The 14,092-nt window shown below is 46.3% G+C and overlaps 1 protein-coding gene across 15 annotated transcripts in view; it reads left to right on the top strand.

The window, feature by feature from the left end:
• Nucleotides 1-14,092, top strand: part of phldb1b (pleckstrin homology-like domain, family B, member 1b) — a 355,881-nt gene that overhangs the window by 140,033 nt on the left and 201,756 nt on the right. Inside the window, exon 1 of one of the 15 annotated variants that reach the window (XM_068054123.1) lies at nucleotides 7,707-7,956. The exons of the other annotated variants lie outside the window; for them this stretch is intronic. The gene's annotated coding sequence lies outside the window, so the exon portion shown is untranslated. Of the gene's footprint in view, nucleotides 1-7,706; nucleotides 7,957-14,092 lie in introns of those variants that run through there. 15 annotated transcript variants of the gene reach the window in all.

The raw sequence follows: 14,092 nt of genomic DNA, 5'->3' as shown, positions 1-14,092 counted from the left end.
CTGGTCACTGTATTATTAAAAGGAGAGAGAGGTCCTGGAGAAGGTTCAATAAAGATTTACTTGGATGATACCAGAACTACAATGTTATATCTATCAGGAAAAGTTAAACAGACTGGGTCTCTTTTCTCTTGAAAAAAGGAGGCTGAGGGGTGATCTAATAGAGGTCTTTAGTTATGAAAGCTTTTGATAGAGCAGACAAAGTGAGAGAATGTTTCCACTTGTTGGGAAGAGCAAAACTGGAGACCATCAAGCCACCAAGAAATTAAATAGGGAATTCAGGAGAAACTTCTTTACCCAGAGAATGATGAGAATGTGGAATTCGCTTCCACAGGGAGTAATTGAGGGATAGATGCATTTAAGGGGAAGCTAGGTAAGCACATGAGGGAGAAAGGAATTGAAGGATATACTGAGCGGGTGAAATGAAGTAGGGTGGGCGGAGGCTCATGTGGAGCAGAAACACCAGCATGGACCTGTTGGGCCGAATGGCCTGAAACTGTGTCTGTAAATTCTATGTAACATTTGTAATTGGTGCTAATGCTGGTGCAACATGTTGAGAATTTGCCCCTTCCGGAGAGAAACAGGGAGAAGACTTGAAGGAAGATGAAGACAAGGTGTTTACCATTGGAGGATGTGACTGGGAGGAGGGAGATTCCAGTAAAAAGGACTTGTGGAGGCCTGTGGCAGGAGATAGGTCACTTCTGAGTGACACTTGGAGCCATAATTAAATGTTGTGACATGAAAATATAAAACGTCGTGCAGCTGTGGGCTGAGTGCTTGTTGATTTGAGGTTTCCCTGGCAGTTTCTATTTTGGTGGAGCACAAATCCCTCTTCATCTTCTATTCAATCCAAAGTTATAATGAAATGGAGACAGCCATTTCGAGACAAACATAAAACTACTCAGGCACTGGTGAAGTCCAAGAGCTTGTATTTGTTACGCTTGTGGTCAGTGAGCAAGCTTAACTTTCTCAATTCCAAAAGATTCGGAGGGTGAACAGAAGCAGGGAGGAGACAAAGAATCCACTTTCCACTGGCTCCCCCACTCCTCCCACTCATCTCTCTGAAAAGACCCTAACTGTTATTGGCGAACTTCTTTGCAGAAGACTGAGGGAATGATCTGATAAAGGTTCAATTAACATTATGATAGGTTAGACGTAGACAATATGTTTCCACTTATGGAGGAGACCCGAACTAGGGACCATAAATATAAGATAGTCACCAATAAAGAAATCCAGGAGAAACTTCTTTACTCAGAGGGTGGTGAGAATGTGGAACTCACCAGCACAGGGAGTGGTTGAAGAACGGATGCATTTAAGGGGAAGCTGGATAAACACATAAGGGAGAAAGGAATAGAAGGATGTGCTGATAGAGTGAGATGAAGCGATGTAGGAGGAGGCTCGTGTGGAGCATAAACACCAACATGGACCAGCTGGGCCGAATGGCCTGTTTCTGTGACTGTAAATTTGATGTAACACGCAGAGGCGAAAGTAATCAGAGTGATAAATGGGAGGAGGGTGGTGAATGAAGCTAATGAGAGATGTTTTGAGGAGGCTATTGGCGAGGAGGAGAGAGGCAGTGATGGGGACAGCAGAGGGTGGGGTTAAGGGAGTGTGTTCATGACTGAAATAGACAGTAATGTACAGACAGCCACAGAAGGATGTATCCTGTCAGTTTTAAATTAAAGAGACTGCTATTTATAAGACTATGTGTCCTTTTGAATTTGATCTTTTACATTAGAAACTGCCCCATATCCTACACTCTTTACAGAATTCTAAAGCTCTGTTGACAAATTAAAACCTCTGGGTCCCTTCGAGGTTTAACAGCAACCAGGTGAACTCAAACCTGCTGGATCACTCTGATCATGTTAGGATTCGACTGACGTGCTTTCATTGCGTGTTTACCTGTAGCACTGAGCCTTGCAGAACACACAACTTTGTAGTTAATTACCGTTCTCTGGTCTTGTGTACGTGTGTTATTTATTTAGAAATGCTGAGGTTAACTCCCCAATATTAATCACTTCATCATTGACGGCTGTGCCTTCAATTGCCAAGACCATAAGCTCTAGAATCCCCTCCCTAAATCTCTCTGCCTCTCTCTCCTCCTTTCAGCACGTTCTTTAAAAACTACCTCTTGAACGGAGATTTTGATCATCTGTCCTAATATCTCCTCTGTGGCTCGGTGTCAGATTTTGTTTTGCCTGATTACACTCCTGTGAAGAGCCTTGAGATGTTTTACTGTGGTAAAATGCGCTATATAGCAACAACAGCGGCAATGGGCGGCACAGTGGCGCAGTGGTTAGCACCGCAGCCTCACAGCTCCAGCGACCCGGGTTCAATTCTGGGTACTGCCTGTGTGGAGTTTGCAAGTTCTCCTTGTGTCTGCGTGGGTTTCCTCCGGGTGCTCCGGTTTCCTCCCACATGCCAAAAGACTTGCAGGTTGATAGGTTAATTGGCCATTATAAATTGCCCCTAGTGTAGGTAGGTGGTAGGGAAATATAGGGACAGGTGGGGATGTGGTAGGAATATGGAATTAGTGTAGGATTAGTATAAATGGGTGGTTGATGGTCGGCACAGACTCGGTGGGCCGAAGGGCCTGTTTCAGTGCTGTATCTCTAAATTAAACTAAACTAAACTTATGTAGTGCCTTTAGCCCAGGCAGCAAAAGGCACAGCCGCCAATGGTGGACCAATTAAATTGTGTGGGAATGCACAAGAGGTCAGAATTCGAGGAGCGCAGATATCTTGGAAGGTTGTGAAGCAGGAGGAGATTTCAGAGATAGGGAGGAGTGAGGACATGGAGGGATTTGAACATTTGAGCCCATGTAGGTCAGCGAGCACAGTGGGAGATGGTGAACAGGACTTGGTGTGAGTTAGGGGACAGTTAATGCAAGTTGTCTGATGAGATTACAAAGGTGAGGGAGGCAGCATAACAGTCACTGAGAAATGAACAGATACTTTTTTTTTATTTCCAAAATATACTTTATTCATAAAAATCTGTAAAAATTACATTACCAGTTTCAAACAGCACCAAGTCAAAAAATACAAACAGTGCAAAGGAGGTCCGTTTGTTTCATTACAATCATGAGTTGCCTCACAACCCTTCCATTTCACATTGGTCATGCCAATTACATTTTAATATTTTACAGCAAATGAAAATTTTCCTGATAGAGTTCGAGGGGTTTCCCATGGATCCAGCCCCTCAGTCCAGCTTGGTGGGGGGACTTTACACTGTGGTCTTTCCCCATTGACCCTTTGCTGCGGCTGCCCCAAGCTTTAGTGCGTCCCTCAGCACGTAGTCCTGGACCTTGGAATGTGCCAGTCTGCAACATTCGGTCGTGGACCACTCTTTGCGCTGGAAGACCAGCAAGTTTCGGGCAGACCAAATGTACAGATACCTCCTTCTACAATATTTATGGTATGTGCTTCTCTGTTTAAATTGATTCAATCTCACCCTGTGAGAGTTTGACACTCTGCCTCCTCTCACTGATGGTTCCTGGCAGTTCCCTGATTGTAGCTCAACCCTCATTTTTGACAGCATGGCCTCTTATTGATGTACTTTCAGTTACAGACCAGAGTTCAAGCTCAGCCGAGCAGCTTGCTACAAACAGGAGGCAGGAATACAGGAACATGAGGGCGAGAAGGCCATTCAGCCCCTCGGGCCTGTCCCACCATTCAGAGCATGGCTGCTCTGCACGTCAAATCCATTTAGCCACCATTGCTCCAGATACCCTTCCCCAACAAAATCTCTAAATTCATAACAGCTTTTAAAATGTATGGAGATAAATATTAGAAAAAGAAACACTTATAATGGCTCTGGGACGTGCAGAGTAATGGTACTAGGTGGAGAGCTCTTTCAGAAACCTGGTACAGCCATAATGGGCTGAGTGGCCTCCTTCCCTCCCTCTCCTCCTCCCTCTCTCCACATCCCTCCTTTTCCCCATCCTCTCTCCCTCTCCCTCCCTCCACCTCCTCACTCTCCATCTCCTCCCCTTCTGTCTCCTCCTCATCCCTCCCTCTCCCCTCTCTGTCCCCCTCTCCTCTCTCTCTTCCCCTCTCTCTTCCCCTCCTTCTGCCCATCCTCCCCTCCTCCCTCTCTTTCCCCCTCCCTCTCTCCCAATCCTTTCTCCCTCCCTCTCCCCTCCCTCCTCTTTATCCCTTCCCCTCCCATCCTCTCTCCCTCACTCTCCCCCCTCGCCTCCTCATCCCGCCCTCTCCCCTCTCTTCCACCCTCTCTCTCCTCCCCCTCGCTCCCCTTCCCTCTCCCCTCCTCCTTCCCTCCACCTCCCCTTCCTCTGCCCATCCTCCCTCCCTCCCTCTCCACCTCACTGTCCCCCCTCCACTTCCCTTTCCATCTCCCAACCGCTCAACAGCTATGTAATCTCCCAGGAGAGGCAAAAAAAAACCCAGAAAAAAAACATAGGACCAATGGGGAGAATTCCTCTCCAACCCCCTCAGGCAATCAGAACCAGTGCAGGAAGTCACACGGACCAAAGCCTCATACTTTCCTCACTCAATTTCAGCACCATTATGTATTTTCTTGGGGTTTGGTGGTGACTAAGACTGGCAACCCTTGAAAGATTTCAGCCCCTCCCCTGACATCCCCTCCCAGCCTGGCCTCCCCTCCCCCACCTCCCCAAACTGCCTCATCCGAAAGACGGCACCTCCGACAGTGCAGCACTCCCTCAGTACTGCACTGGAGTGTCAGCTATGATTATGGGCTCAAGTCTCTGGACTTGAACTGATGATCCTCTGAATCAGATGTGAGGATGTTACAAACTGAGCCTCAGCGGTCACGCAAAGAGGAGAGAGACCGATTACCATGTTGGAGTTTGGGAGATAGGTAGCATTACAAGACATTCAGGGATGCAGAATGCCTAGGTTTCAACAGGCAGCACTGGTGAGGCCAGCAGCTCAGTGCTGCCACTGCCAGGCTGGAGGACTGCTGGTGTAGTGCAGTTCAATAAATCAGTGACAGCATTTTTCCTCTGGTGGAGGGAGACCATAAACTTAAAAACTAGCGCTAGGCGGTTCAGGGGTGATGTCAGGAAACAATTACACAAAAGGGAGTGGAAATCTGGAACTCTCTCCCCCTAAAAAGCTGTTGAGACTGGGATGGTGGGAGAGGGGGGGGGGGGGTTAATTGAAAATTTCAAAACTTTAAGGGGATTAAGGGTTTCAGAACCAAGAGAGGTAGATGGAGTGAAAATACAAATCAACCATGATGTAATTGAATGGCGGAACAGTCTCGAGGGGCTGAATGGCCTCCTCCTGTTCCTACGTTGCTTATGGTACTGCTTAGGCACATGGTTTGGTGGATATAAGCTGATAACAGAGTGAGTTAGGAAGCCTGCTCACTGTCTAGACTAGCACGGGGAGAATGACCACTTCTGTGAGGTCGAGAGGTAATGAAGAAAAATAAAGCTCTCCATCCACACTGAAAGGGAATATCCATGTTATCTTACAAGGACAATATTTGGCATTTCAGCTATTTTCTTTTTCAGTGCCTCGGTGAATCTCTTGGAAATTCGCTTGGCTCACACTCCCCCCAGAAACGTCTGACTCCTCTGCTGACTTTCTGAAGGACGTTTTCCTCCCGATTGAGTAACCAGGTTACTCCTCGACAAATTATTACTTTTGATGAGAGTGGGTCACCACAAAATGGTACAACTGTAGACATGTCTAGTCAGACGATGGGCTATCCTGCAAACGTCTTTTTGTCATATTGTTACTTCCGCAAGAATTTGGCAGCATTCATTGACTTTTTTGGAGGGTATCTAAAAGATAACTGGAGTTTCCCCCACTCCGCATTTTTTGTGTGTGTTTGTGTGTATACCTATTATACTCTCCCTCTCTATCTGTGTGAGTCTCTGTCTCTCAACCTCTTTGTGTATGTCTCTCTGTGTATTTGTATGTCTCTATCTGTGGATCTTTCTCTCTGCGTCCAAGTAAATCTCTTTGTTTCTACATTTTGTGTGTCTCTTTCTTTCTAGCTCTGTGTATATCTCTGCCTCTGTGCGTATGTCTCTCTCTCTCTGACTGTGTCTCTCTCTCTCTGACTGTGTGTCTCTCTCTGACTGTCTCTCTCTGACTGTCTCTCTCTGACTGTCTCTCTCTGTTTGTGTCTCTCTCTCTGTCTGTGTGTCTCTCTGATTGTCTCTCTCTGTCTGTGTCTCTCTCTCTGTCTGTGCCTCTCTCTCTGTCTGTGTCTTTCTCTGTCTGTGCCTCTCTCTCTGTCTGTGCCTCTCTCTCTGTCTGTGTCTTTCTCTGACTGTGTCTTTCTCTGACTGTGTATCTCTCTCTCTGTGTCTCTCTTTCTGTCTGTGTGTCTCTCTCTGTCTGTGTCTTTCTCTGACTGTGTCTCTCTCTCTCTGTGTCTCTCTCTCTGTCCGTGTGTCTCTCTCTGACTGCCTCTCTCTCTGTCTGTGTGTCTCTCTCTGTCTGGGTCTCTCTCTCTGTCCGTGTGTCTCTCTCTGTCTGGGTCTCTCTCTCTGACTGTGTGTCTCTCTCTGTCTATGTGCATGCCTGCCTCTGTGCGTGTCTTTGTAGGTTTGTGTCTCTCTACTTCTGTGTGTCTCGGTGTCTTGTGCGTCCCTCCCTGTCTGTTTGTGTCTGTGTGTGTCTCTGCCTCTGTCTATCTCTCTGTCTGTGTGCCTCTGTGCGTCTCTGTGTCAGTGTATGTCCCTCTGTCTGTATGTGTGTGTGTCTCTGTCTATGTGTGTCTGTGCACACCTCTTTGTGTGTCTGTGTGTGTGTCTCTGTGTGTGTGTGTATCTCTGTGCGTCTGTGTGTCCCTCTGTCTGTGTGTGTCTCTGTCTATGTCTGTCTGTCTGTGTGTGTGTGCCTCTGTCTATGTGTGTCTCTGTCTGTGTGTCTGTGTGTCTCTCTGTATGTCCCTCTGTGTGTGTGTGTGTGTGTCTCTGTCTGTGTGTCTCTGTCTGTGTGTCTCTCGGTCTGTGTGTGTATGTCTCTCTCTGTGCATCTGTGTGTCCCTCTGTGTGTGTGTCTCTGTGCGCAGTGGTTAGCACCGCAGCCTCACAGCTCCAGCGACCCGGGTTCAATTCTGGGTACTGCCTGTGTGGAGTTTGCAAGTTCTACCTGTGTCTGCGTGGGTTTCCTCCGGGTGCTCCGGTTTCCTCCCACAAGCCAAAAAAGACTTGCAGGTTGATAGGTAAATTGGCCATTATAAATTGCCCCTTGTGTAGGTAGGTGGTAGGGAAATATAGGGACAGGTGGGGATGTGGTAGGAATATGGGATTAGTGTAGGATTAGTATAAAATGGGTGGTTGATGGTCGGCACAGACTCGGTGGGCCGAAGGGCCTGTTTCAGTGCTGCATCTCTAAACTAAACTATGTGTGTTTTTTTGTCTGTTTATGTGTGTCTCTCTGGCTGTCTGCCTGGCTTTCTGTCTAACTAAGAGAATCAGTATATTTTTAGATAGTGTTGGGGTAGGGTGAGGAAGGAGGAGGAGAAGGAGGGAGATAGCTAGAGTGCTTTTGGAGGGGGAGGAGATCATCAGCGAGGTTAGTGGCAATGAAACTGGATCCTCGCAAAGCTCATACCAACAGAGGAATGCTCGCTCCTCGCTGCTCTGCACTGGCAGGGCCAACCCTTCGAATAGAATCAGCTGCAGCCACCATCCAGCTTGACTCCCCTCCCCCCTCACCCTCTTCCCCCGCTCCCCGCCCCCCACTTAACCAACACACACAATCTCATCCTGTCACAAAGCAGTGTCACTGAAATTACTACTCCTGTCTGGAACAAGTTGGCGTGGCTTTGAGGACTTATTATTCAATTGTGAAAAGCGAGGGGGAGGGAAGAGGGAAGATTCCGGAGAAACATTGGGATTGATTTGAATTCAGGAGCACGGCACTGACCTCTTTTTGGACTGAGGGCAACGGAGGGTTTAAGTTGAGACGGGCAGCCTGTGCTGTCAGCCTCGTGATTGGAACCAGGAGAAAGGTGAGTGAAAAGTGTACTGACAGATTTACAAGTCTCTCCGTCTGCCGCTCTTTGTTTCTTTGTGTTTTGCCCTTTCTCTTTGTGTGTGTTTCACAGTCTTTCTTTGTGTGAGCACCCCTGTCCCTACATGTGTGTGTGTCTGTTTCTGTCTTATTTTATTTGTGTTGCCCACTGCCATCTTTGTGTAGGTGCCTGTGTGTGTCTCTCTCTCGATTCATGTGTCTGTGTGTGTGTGGCTCTCTCTGTGCCTGTGTGTGTGTGTGTGTGTCTCTCTCTCTCTCTCTGTCTGTGTGTGTGTGTGTCTCTCTCTCTCTCTCTCTGTGTCTGTGTGTGTCTCTCTCTCTCTCTCTCTCTCTCTCTGTGTGTGTGTGTCTCTCTCTCTCTCTGTGTCTGTGTGTGTGTCTCTCTCTCTCTCTCTCTCTGTCTGTGTGTGTGAGTCTCTCTTGATTCATGTGTCTGTGTGTGTGTGGCTCCCTCTGTGTCTGTGTGTGTGTGGCTCTCTCTGTGCCTGTGTGTGTGAGTCTCTCTTGATTCATGTGTCTGTGTGTGTGTGTGTCTCTCTCTCTCTGTGTCTGTGTGTGTGTGTGTCTCTCTCTCTCTCTCTGTCTGTGTGTGTGAGTCTCTCTTGATTCATGTGTCTGTGTGTGTGTGGCTCCCTCTGTGTCTGTGTGTGTGTGGCTCTCTCTGTGCCTGTGTGTGTGAGTCTCTCTTGATTCATGTGTCTGTGTGTGTGTGGCTCCCTCTGTGTCTGTGTGTGTGTGGCTCTCTCTGTGCCTGTGTGTGTGAGTCTCTCTTGATTCATGTGTCTCTGTGTGTGTGGCTCCCTCTGTGCCTGTGTGTGTGTGTGTGTGTGTGTGTCTCTTTGTGTGTGTATGTCTGTGTGTGTATTCTGTGTATGTGTCTCTGCGTTTCTGTGACTGTATGTGAGTGTTTGGGTGTCTCTGTCTGTGTGTAAGTGCGTGTCTGTGTCTGTATGTATGTACATCTGCATGAGTGTGTGTGTGTGAATGTTTGGATATGTGTGTGTGTGTGAGAGTGAGTATTTGTGTGTGAGTGTTTGAGTGTCTGTTTGGGTGTGTTTGGGAGTGTGTGTGAGTGTCTGTGAGTGTGTGAGTGTGAGTATTTGAGTATCTGTGGTCTATGTGTGTTTTGCTGTCTGTCTATGTGTCTGTGTGTGTGTGTCTGTGTGTTTTGCTCCTTTCTCTGCATTTCCTTACTTTTTCCTCTCTGTGCCTCTTTCTCTCTCCCACTCTCCACTTGGCTCTTTCTCTGGTGTTTATCCCACTGTTTTTCTTTTACTCACTTTGTCTCTCTATCTCTGTGTACCTGTATCTTTCTATCACCATCTCTCGTCCTTCTCTCTATTTCTCTCTCTGCGCCTTTGTCCCTTAGTTCTTTTTTCTCTCTCTATTTCTGTCTATCTCTCTCTGTCTCTTCATTCCCCACACGACAGTCTTCGATTTAAATACATGAGCTGGAAATCCCAATGTATATGAAGGGGCTGTTTTCCATTTAGTTGTACAGACTGACGATATTGAGAGTTTGTCTGAGGCTTTGATGTGAGCAATGTGATCCACATGAGCCATTGCAATGAGGTCCCCCATTCATAGATCAAACAGCAAACAGTCTCAGATCCTCATCAACTCGAACTGGTTCAATCAAACTGAAACTGAGCCAATAAACAAAAGAAACAGCTGTTTAAAATTGGTGCTGAATGTGTCGGCTTTATCAAATTCCAGCTATACTTAAAAGCTCAAGTTATTTCATTTCATTAATTTTCAAATGTTTAAAAGTGTTGTTTTAGTGAAGATAAGATGTGTATGTAAATATGTGATGACGTCAGAATTTACTCCAAATTTGATGTCAAATGCATCCTGATAGTGTGGCTCCATCTTTGATAAGGGATTCTTACAGTGTGACTCTCTCTATCAATGGGACTTGTGATACCCTCACTTATTGGGTTCCTTGTGGTCTGATTCCCATTATCAATGGGATTGCTACGATGCCCTCTTTCGATGGGATCCTTATGCTGTGGCTAGCTCTACCATCTGGAAGGACAAGGGCAGCAGGCACTTGGGAACACCACCACCTGCAAGTTCCCCTCCAAGTCACACACCATCCTGACTTGGAACTGTATCCCCGTTCCTTCATTGTCGCTGGGTCAAAATCCTGGAACTCCCTCCCTAACTAGCTAGCTCTATCAATTAGATTTTTATGGTGTGATTCACTCTATACATGGGATGCTTATCCTTCGACTCTTTGTAAAGCTGACTGAAATCTGCTTGACAACAATTGTACAGTTTTGCCACTTTGCACCAAAAGTCACCCTGGGCACTGTGATTGTGGCAGATTCATGTCAATCAGTGACTTTCAGTGGAAATGATTCTGACTGAGGGAGGAGTCACCCAGCTCAGTGAGAGCTGGATTCTCACTTGGGATTTGGGAAGGAGGGATACGGAGGGACACCAGCCTGCAGTCAACAAGGGGACAAATGATATGAATAAGGATTTCTTTATGTTGATAGCCGTGTTTCTGATGCCTGGCAAGTGTTAACTCTTCCCACCAACAGTAGACCCCAATGAAAACAAGGTGAAATCCACACTTTCAACAAGACTGCGCCCCGACTCATCACAAGACCCAGACAAGAGGTTATTGTTCATTCATTCATGGGATGTGGGCATCACTGGTATTGCCCATCCCTAATTGCCCTTGAGAAGGTGGTGGTGAGCTGCCTTCTTGAACCACTGCAGTCCATGTGGGGTAGGTACACCCACAGTGCTGTTCGGAAGGGAGTTCCAGGATTTTGACCCAGCGACAGTGAAGGAACGGCGATATAGTTCCAAGTCAGGATGGTGTGTGGCTTGGAGGGGAAGTTGCAAGTGGTGGTGTTCCCATGTATCTGCTGCCCTTGTCCTTCTAGTTGGTAGAGGTTGTGTTTGGAAGGTGTTGTTGAAGGAGTCTTGGTAAGTTGCTGCAGTGCATCTTGTCGATGGTAGCACCACTGGTGAAATCTTCCATCACTTGGCTGATGATTGAGAGTGGGCTAACGGGCGGTAATAGGTCACATTGGATTTGTCCTGCTTTTTGTGGACAGGACAGAGCCATGGAAAATAAGTTGGTTTTTCTATTGACCCAAGATTTACCGATGGTCTTCCAACAAGCCCTCTGCTAAGTGTGGTGAAATGGGTTCGAGCAGGGCTCGGAGATGATAGGTCCCTGTCTCAGCTCTGCTCACCCAGAATGTGGAATCCGGCATCAAAGGCCCTTCAGATCAGATCTTTGTTCCACACCTGCAACTTGCTCAGACTGCTGACTAATTCCAGACAACACGTTTATAAACCCAAGTTTCTCCCATCAGCGAGACTCCTCTGTAATATAAAAGTTCTGTTAGATTTTGCTTTGAGCAGGAGACCAGGCAGTGACTGAAAGGGCAAATGTCTTCTTTCATCCATCAGTTTACAGCACGCTGTCGAAGCCTTTTCAATTCAATGTTTTTTTAAAAAGCACCTTTAGCAAGCATTCGGCAAGAGGTCATGCTGGTTAACTAGCTGGGGTTTTTCTTATCTGTCGAGATGAAGCATCCTGTGCAATTTACATCTGCTTAAAGCTTCTGTTTTCCAAGGGAGGTCAGAAGGTGATGGAGTGATACAAATCCCACTCCTCTTAATGTCAAATCACTTCTGCTAATATCTGCAATCCCAGTCAGTGATCACCACAGCTGGGAGTGCCTGGGTTTTGTAAAAGTCTCCGCTGTTGCCGTGGTTTCATTGGTTCTGACTATGAAGGATTGGGAGAATAACTTGGTCAATTTTACCGATTTTGATGTATCTGTTCTACTTTTGAAAAAAGTAACGCCCCCGGTGAATAATAATGAGCATTACAGAGCTGGGAGGACCCCAAGTTTTATCCCCGGTCTGTGCTGAGTTTGGTGGTCTCAACTAGAGCAGCAGTAGTTGTGCTATAATTGGCCTTATTATTCCCACTACTAATCGAAATCCAGCGGAAAATGTGTGTATGCACCTGTGCATGTGCATGTACATGCAAGTTCACGTGTGTGGAAGTGTACATGCCTGTTTGTGTGCATTTGCACTTGTGCACAGTGGGTAAGGACAACCTTAGCCTCCTCGTGGTGCCTTTTACAGTTGAATAACCTGGCATCGCTTGCTGTTCGGAATCACACATGAAGAGTGATCACTTGAGAGGCAATGCAGGGCAGTTAGTTTCCGTCGAAGCATCAGAAACAAATCAACGTTTTTCAGAGACAAATGGAGATAAGAGAGGGGGAAAGGCATCAAATGGTGTAATTCAAGATATGATCAAATGAATCAATTAACCACAGAAAGCTTTCTTCCTTTGGGACTCGTGTGTTAGCAGGATAACAAACAAAAGATTAAGAATTTCGTCAGTATTGTGTTCAGAACTCAAATGAAAATCATTTCAAAACCCAAACAGGAAACTAAGATTCAGTGTAAAGCTCAGGTCCCCTGCAGCTGCAATTAATCCCTTCCCAATGGAAAACTGGAATGAGAGTTTAGTTTTCCTTTTATAAAATGTTAAACTTTTTTGTAATTCATTCTTGGGATGTGGGCGTCACTGGCAAGGCCAGCATACTTTACCCATCCCCAATTATCCTTGAGAGGTGGTAATGAGCCACCCTCTTGGCCGTGGCGGTCCTGTGTTTTTTGTACTTTTGATATAAATTAGTGGCTTGCTCGCCCACTTCAGAGGGCAATTAAGAGTCAAAGGAAAATAACTTGCATTTCTATAGCATCTTCATGACCTCAGGCCATCCCAAAGTACTTTACAGCCAATGAAGTTCTTTTGAAATGTAATCATTGTTGTAATGTAGGAAATTCAGCAGCCAATTGGCACACTGGAGTCCAATTCGAGCCTCTTGAGCATCCCTGATTTTCATCGCTCCATTGTCAGCAGTGCCTTCAGTTGCCTGCGCGCTAAGCTCTGGAATTCTCGCCTTAAACCTTTCCACCTCGCTTCCCTCCTTTAAGACACTCCTTAAAACCTACCTCTTTAACCAAGCTTTTGGTCACCTGTCTATTTATGCGGCCCTGTGTCAAAATTTGTTTGATAATGCTCTTGTGAAGTGCCGTGGGACGTTTTGCGACGTTAAAGGCACTATATAAATGCAAGATGTTGTTGTCCATGATCTGGGACTCCCAGCCGTGCTAATCACAGGGAGTAGTATCGCCGTGTAGAATTTTGCATTTTATGCTTTTTTGCTGCCCTTGATCTTGTTATTTCTGCTGCTGTACATTAACAGTAAAACACTTCATGGTTTTCCTGTTCCCCATTGTATTAGTGATGCTATCTTTTGGAAGTGAGGGAAAGGGTTCCTCTGGGGTTTGTTAAGGAGAACCCCACACACAAAGGTTGGAAAGGATTGAGCTGTAAGAGAAGGGAACATATTTATTGGTTGGGGGTGGTAGGGGGAACTGAAAGTTAAAGACAGTTTGGAGTAATGCAGAGTTGCATTGCCTAGACTGCCAGTGTGTTGAAAGTAGTATTAGCTGAAGCATTCAAAAAGAAAAGGGACAGATTCCTAACTCAACAGGGGATTGAGAACATAAGAAATAGGGGCTGGAGTAGGTCATATGGCTCCTTGATCCTGCTCTGCTATTCAGTACGACCGTGACTAATCTTCTACCTCAACACCACATTCCCAGCCTATCCCCATATCCCTTGATTCCTTCAGATCCCTTGATCCACAAATCGATCAATTTCAGTCTTGAATATACTCAACGACCGAGCCACCACAGCAATCTGAGGTAGAGAATTCCAAAGATTCACCACCCTCTGAATGAAGAAATTCCTCCTGGTCCCAGTCTGAAATGGCCGACCACTTATACTGAGGCTATGACCCCGTGTTCTAAACTCGCCAGCGAGGGGAAACAACCTTTCAGCATCTATGTACACAGTCAGGCCGTCTCAGAATCTTAATAAAAGCAAAATACTGCAGATACTGGAAATCTGAGGTAAAAACAGAAAGTGCTGGAAATACTCAGCAGGTCTGGGAGCATCTGTGGAGGAAGAAGCAGAGTTAACGTTTCAGGTCAGTGACCCTTCATCAGAACCTCTCAGAATCTTATATGTTTCAATGAGATCACCTCTCACTCTTCGA

The sequence above is a fragment of the Heterodontus francisci genome, chromosome 22, assembly GCF_036365525.1.
Source record: "Heterodontus francisci isolate sHetFra1 chromosome 22, sHetFra1.hap1, whole genome shotgun sequence".
Classification (NCBI taxonomy): domain Eukaryota; kingdom Metazoa; phylum Chordata; class Chondrichthyes; order Heterodontiformes; family Heterodontidae; genus Heterodontus; species Heterodontus francisci.
This window is presented reverse-complemented; position numbering and strand designations above follow the sequence as displayed.